Genomic DNA, 6,529 nt, shown 5'->3' with positions numbered 1-6,529 from the left:
TGGAGGGACAGCGCAGGAGGGGAAGACCCTCTATGAGATGGATTGATTCGGTGACTGGGGTAATCGGGATGGGTGTATCAGAGGCGGTGCGGTTGGCGCAGGATAGAGCAGGGTTTAGGGCTATTGTGCTATGAGTCGCAAACGACTCGATGGCACACAACAACAACAACAACAACAACAACAAATGCTGTTGTTACATGCTCTCGAGTACAACTCATACAATTCTATAAAGAGATCTGAACTTTGCCCTACCTATAATATCTTTATGATCTCCAACATACTGTAGCCCATGTTACACTGTTTCAATCCATCTTGTTGAAGGTCTTTATCTCTTTCTCGGACCCTCCACCTTTCCCATCATGATGTCCTTTTACAAGGTCTTGTGACTCCTAAGAATACACTTAAAGTATTAAGAAGAATCCCCAATATCTTTTTCTCTTAGAAGCATCTCATTGCACTTATTCCAAGACAGATTTGTTTGTCCTTTGGCAGTCCATGGAATACTCAGTACCCTTAACCAACATTATAATTCAAAGTCATCAATTCTTCTCCCTTTATCCTTATTCATTGTTCAGCTTTCAGATGCAAGTTTCCATGCATCTTCGAGTCATAACCAACTTACAGCTAACTCTTCAGCAGGTTTTTAGAGGCAGTAAATTACCTGTGAGGTGTTTGACCATCTTTCTCTCAGGGGGTGGCTGCCTTGGGTTGGCAATACAACTTCTTACCATTTCAAACTGCACAGCAAGCAATTAGGTGTTCCTTAATCTTTAAACAGGCACTCTTGTTCTGAGGTCCTTGGCAGTAGATCTGCCCATTGCCACACACTGATTTCTTGACTGCTGGTTAAATGGGCATTTACTATGGATCCAAGAAAAGGAAATTCTTGATGATTTCAACTTCTTTGCAACAGGCTGTGACTTCAGCTTCACCACAGAGCAAAATATTCTCTTCAGGGTATATTTTTAAAGACAGCTAATGGTCAAACAGAAAGTGAAAATTTGAAGCACTTATTAATGAAGATGAAAGATTAAGTCTTTAATATGAATTGTACCTCAATATGAAGAAAACAAAATCCTTACAACTGTACCAATTAGTATCATGATAAAAATGGACCAGTAACATCACAATAGAAGAGACCGAACTGTCAAGGATTTAATTTTACCTGGATTTACAATCTGACTTCCTCTATTACTCACTCCTTGTGTAGAACCGTAACTAAAGTTGCTTCTTTCATGTTTCTCAGATCTATCCAGCTTATTTCCATCATACAGCCTTTGTTCCTTTTTCTCTGACTGGAATGCTCAACTATTGCATAAACACTGAATAAATCTCTCAGACCCCCCCATCATTGTTCAAGTTTGATTTTTTTTCTCATTGAAGTTTACCCTGGTCATTGTCATGTCCCTCTTACTTCCTCTTTAATGACTTTTCTCCTTATTGTGTTCTAACATACTCTAGGGAGCTCTGGTGGCCTAGTTGCAAGAGGTTGCTCTGTAATCCCAAAGGCATAGAGTTCGAGGCCACCATTTGCTCTGTGGGAGAAGGATGGATGATTAATTGCCTCTGAAAACCCACTCACTAGAGGGTCAGCTATGAGTCAGTTCCAACTCTACTGTACACAACAACAACATATTCTACAATTATTATTCTGCCTCTTCCTGTTAGAATCATTCATGGACATATTGCAAACACATATGAATGTAGCTAAACAATACCAAAAACTCCACTTCCATAGTGCCAATTCTAACTCATGGTGACCCTCCGTTGAGTTTTCAAGTCTTTAAATCTTTCTGGAAGAAGACTGTCTCACATCTTTCTTCCATGGAACAGTGGCAAAATCAAATTGCCAACTTTCTGATTAGTAGCCCAAAACATAACACTTCATACCATCAGGGCTCATTAAGCGTTCAAATGGCTAACTATAGAACAATAGTCTTTAGTGCAGAAGGCATAATTAATATATTTACCAGCAAACTCACTGTGCAGGTGGTCTGATTTCTTCAAGGTGTCACTTTAAATCACTAAAACTAACTTCGGTTAATGGAAAAAGAACACTTTGATCCTTTGAAGTCCACAAAGTTCAAAATTATAAAATTTTAGTCACCCTACATTGTATACTTGGATGCAGGCACTGACAGCATCTGTTAATGAAGAGATCAGTTTTAATCTCTGCTAGTATCTTGTACCGGGAAGTTTTGATGGTTAATGGTAAGGAGTTGTGCTGTCAATCCAAAGACACACGGTTCAGATCTATCAGCTGCTTCCCAGGACAAAGATGGGCAATCTGTGTGATTTACTGCCCCTGAAATACTGCTGAAGGGTCAGCTATGAGTTGTTTCTGACTTAAGGGCAAATAAGTAGTGTGTGTTGTTTGACTCTGTGTTAAGAGTGATAAAGGAATTCAGATTGTGAATTAATGTAAAAGGACATCCTCTCATGATATTCATTAGTACATTTGTGAGGATTTTTTTCTTTACATTGAAGTATAATTCATGTTGTTGTTGTTATGTGCTGTTGAGTTGCCTGCAATTCATAGAGACCCCATGTACAACAGCCCTAAACTCTGCCCTATCCTGTGCTAATCTCATTCTCTCCGACACCCCCACCCCCATTACTCTAGTCACTGAATCAATCCATCTCATTAAGGGTCTTCCTCTCCTGTGATGTCCCTCCACCCTCCCAAGCAAGACATCTCCAAGGACTGGTCCCTCCTTGCGACATCTCCAAAGTATGTCAGGTGAAGTTTCAGAATCCTTGTCTCCAAGGAGCAGCCTGGCCTCACCCTCTCCAGGAAAAACCTCTTGGTTTTCTTAGAATCCATGGTATATTCAATACTCTTCTCCAACATCACAGCTCAAAGGCATCCATTCTCTGTCTATCATCCCTCGTAATTGTCCAGTTCTCTGATGCATAGCAAGTGATTGCAAAAACCATGGCCTGGATCAGGCACACCTTAGTTTCCAGACTGACATCATTGCACTTCAGTACTTTAGAGAGGTCTACCTGCAGACTTTCCCATTGCAATATGTCTTAATTTCCTGGCTTTTGGTACCAAGAATGTTGACTGTGGATCCAAGCAAACCAAAACTGTAAATGATCTCAATCTCTTCACCATCATTATGATGCTGCCAATCGGCCCAGTGGGGAGAATCTTTGTTTTCTTGATATTGAGTCTCAACCCATACTGAAGACTGTATTCCCTGACCTTCTACAGCAAGCCCTTCAGGTCCTCCTCAGTTTCAGCAAGCAGGGTTGTCATCCACATAACACAGACGGTTGATCATTCTTCCTCCAATCCTGATGCCATATTTCTCCTCATAGGGCCCAGCCTCTTGGATAATCTGTTCTGCATAAAGATTGAAAAGGTATGGAGACAGGATACATCCCTGGTGTACACCCTTCCCAAATTTGAACCATGCAGTGTTTCTGTGTTCTGTTCTGATGACTACTTCCTGGTCCAAGTATAGATTGCACATTAGCACAATCAAGTGTTCTGGGATTCCCATTCTTCTTAGAGTTAGCCACACAGTCAAATGCCTTTGTGTAATCAATGAAGCAAAGATAGACATTCTTCTGGTACTCCTTGCTTTCAGCCAAGATCCATCTAACATTAGCTACAATATCCCTAGTACCATGACTCCTTCTAAACCGTCTGCACTTCTGGTAGTTCTCTGTTGATGTTCTGTTCCACTTGTTTTTGGATAACCTCCAGCAGAATCTTGCTGGCATGTGATAGTAATGATATTGTTCGATAATTTCCACACTCTGTGGGATTACCTTTCTTTTGAATGGGAACAAATATAGCTCTCTTCCAGTCAGTTGGCCAAGTGGTTGTTCTCCAGATTTCTTGGCACAACTTGGTGAGCACATCTAGGGCAGCATCTGTTAGTTGAAATATGTCAATTGGTATACCATCAATTCCTGGGGCCTTATTGTTAGCCCATTCTTTCAAAGCAGTCTGAACTTCTTCCTTCATCACCATAGGCTCCTGCTCATATGTTGTTTTATGAAATTCTTCTTTGTCTGCCAATTCCTTTTGGTATAATGATTCTGTATACTCTTTTCTATCTTCTTTTAATACTTCCTGGATCATTTAGTATTCTGCCCAAAGCATCCTTAAGTATTGCAACTTGAGGCTTGAATTTCCTCTTCAGTTCCTTGAGTTTAAGAAATGCTGAGTGAGATATCTGAAATAAGTAGGCTTCCCTAACATTAGAGCTTTACATTTGGACTTACAGGCCCCTAAACTCAAGGGACACTGATCACCACATAAGAAATAGGTGGCATCATGAAGAATTTGGAATTACAGATACTCACCAAGCTTGAGATATAAGCTATCAGATCAAGAGGTGTATAGCAGGAAATGGTGTTGAAGGGAGTAGGTGGGAGTAGAAGGGAATACTGCTGGTGTAATTCATACAGAAGGTAAAAATCTCTCTCTACACAGATTTTATTTCATAGAACACTTCTCAAAACATCAAGACACAGCCAGAATTCTGAACCACAGTTATTATTATCCTAGCATTACAAAATCCAGCTTGACACAAGGTCTAACTTGTAGGATGCAATGGGAGGCAATGTGACTAAATTTTCTGCTTTCTAAAAACAAGTGGCTTTAGTTTCATAGTCTTATTTCCCATGGCCCCCTACCCCAGTGCCACACTGAAAATTTCTTCTATCCATGGCATCCTATTCAAAGTGGGGAAAAATACCACCCCCCAAAACAATACAAAACTTTATATACATAAGAATTTTGCTTTAATATCAATGAAAATTATGACAGCATCAAGTAATAAGCAATTTATTTTAATTTTATTTAAAGTCATAAAAGAAATCAGAGTTGGTATGTATTTCTGCTTCACCATCCATTACACCTAACATTATTCTTCTCAAAGGTCTCCTAAGACTGCTAAATCTCCAGCTTAAATGTTCACATTGTACTGGGGGAAAGGGAAGAGGGGAGAAAGGCAGGAAAATGTATTTCCTAAGTATCTTACTGACACAAAACCCACTTATATCTTTAGGTCAGCCAAGGAGACTGAGACAGTTCTCAGCTAAGAATTCTGTTATTAAACAAGGTTAAAAAAAAAAGATAGTAAAAAACTCATTGCCATGAAGTTGGAACCACCTCACAGTTAACTCTCCACTGGGTTTCTGAAGGTATGCACAGGAGATTACCCATCTTTCTCCCTCAGTCACTAGTGGATGTGAACCACTAGAACAGTACAGGCTTGGCATTAGCAGTGGAACTCCCTAAGGACTCTGCCACCAGAGCTCCCTAGTTATTGGGTAAGAAATAATATGAATGTGCCATTATTTTTTCATGAGTTTTTATTTTCCATTTAACCCAAAAGTTATGCATCCAGGGTTCAGATAAATTCTTAGTGGAAAGATTTCTTTTGGGCTTTCATTTTTCTTCATTTCTAAATAATAGTCTTTAACTGTGGCTAGAGATGGTGGAAAATTTTGGGACTCTGTTACAAATTACACCTCTCTCAAATTCCCATAACAGCTGTGCTAACTAACAACCTACTTATTAATTCCACTGCTGTCTTTCCTTTTAAAACATATTGGATGAAAGTGGAATAAAAGCTTTCTCATATTCATTACAGCATATGGTCCCCTCCTCTCCACGCATAACTGGTACAACTATTAATGAAAGATTTCTTAATATTCGTTACACGCATAGTGTCTCTTTCATGCAAATTATCTAAAATAACAATGATGCCTAATATTTGTGATATACAAGTAGTCCTCAGATTATGTCTGAATTATATACAACCTGTATGTATGAAACAAACTCCATAGAGCTATTTTATGAAAAATTTAGGTACTTTCATAATAATGAATGGATGCTATTATTTTGTGATGTATATAATAGCATTGTTATGTGAAAGATGTTTTAGTGTATTTGGAACTATTTCCTTTTATTAGTGCACAGAAAAGTACTAAGGCAAACATCTGACTGATGTTAGGTATAAATTGTACCTAAGTGATTCACTTATGTATACATTTGACTTAAAGAGAGATTTGGAAATGAAACTTGTTTGTGATATTGGGACTGCCTATACTACGTTTAAGGCACTTTTCTAAGAGCTTTGTGTGTAATAACGAATACTTCTAATGAACATAAAAGTAAGACAGTCTTTGGGTTATCTTCATCAAACCAAGCCTACTTATATCTAGTTGAGTCCAACTTACTGTGATCTTTCATTGGGTTGCCAAAACTGTAAATTTTAACCGAGTTTCCTCATCTTTTTTGTGATGGAGCATCTAATGGGTTCAAATTGCCAATCTTTTGATTAATAGCTCAACATTGTACACATTATACTACCAGGGATCCTGAGTATTATCTTACAAATTATTTTAAAACAAAACAAAATCCCAACCACCACCACATTCATGGTCTTAAATACATGTCCAACTCACAGTGACCCTAAAGGACAGTTCAGCTACCTCACAAGATTTGGTCTTTTCTTCCTCTTCTGTCTTTGTAATGACTGTCTGCACTCTTCTTGGATGATAC

General features: G+C 38.7%; 1 pseudogene; it reads right to left on the bottom strand.

The window, feature by feature from the left end:
* Positions 1 to 4,933: 4,933 nt before the first annotated feature.
* LOC102846886 overlaps positions 4,934 to 6,529 on the bottom strand; it is a 4,507-nt pseudogene continuing 2,911 nt past the window's right edge.

The sequence above is a fragment of the Elephantulus edwardii genome, unplaced genomic scaffold (genome assembly GCF_000299155.1).
Source record: "Elephantulus edwardii isolate Elephantulus edwardi_28Jun2011 unplaced genomic scaffold, EleEdw1.0 scaffold00266, whole genome shotgun sequence".
NCBI classification, from domain to species: domain Eukaryota; kingdom Metazoa; phylum Chordata; class Mammalia; order Macroscelidea; family Macroscelididae; genus Elephantulus; species Elephantulus edwardii.
Note: the sequence above shows the minus strand (reverse complement) of the source record. Positions and strands in the feature narration are given on the sequence as shown.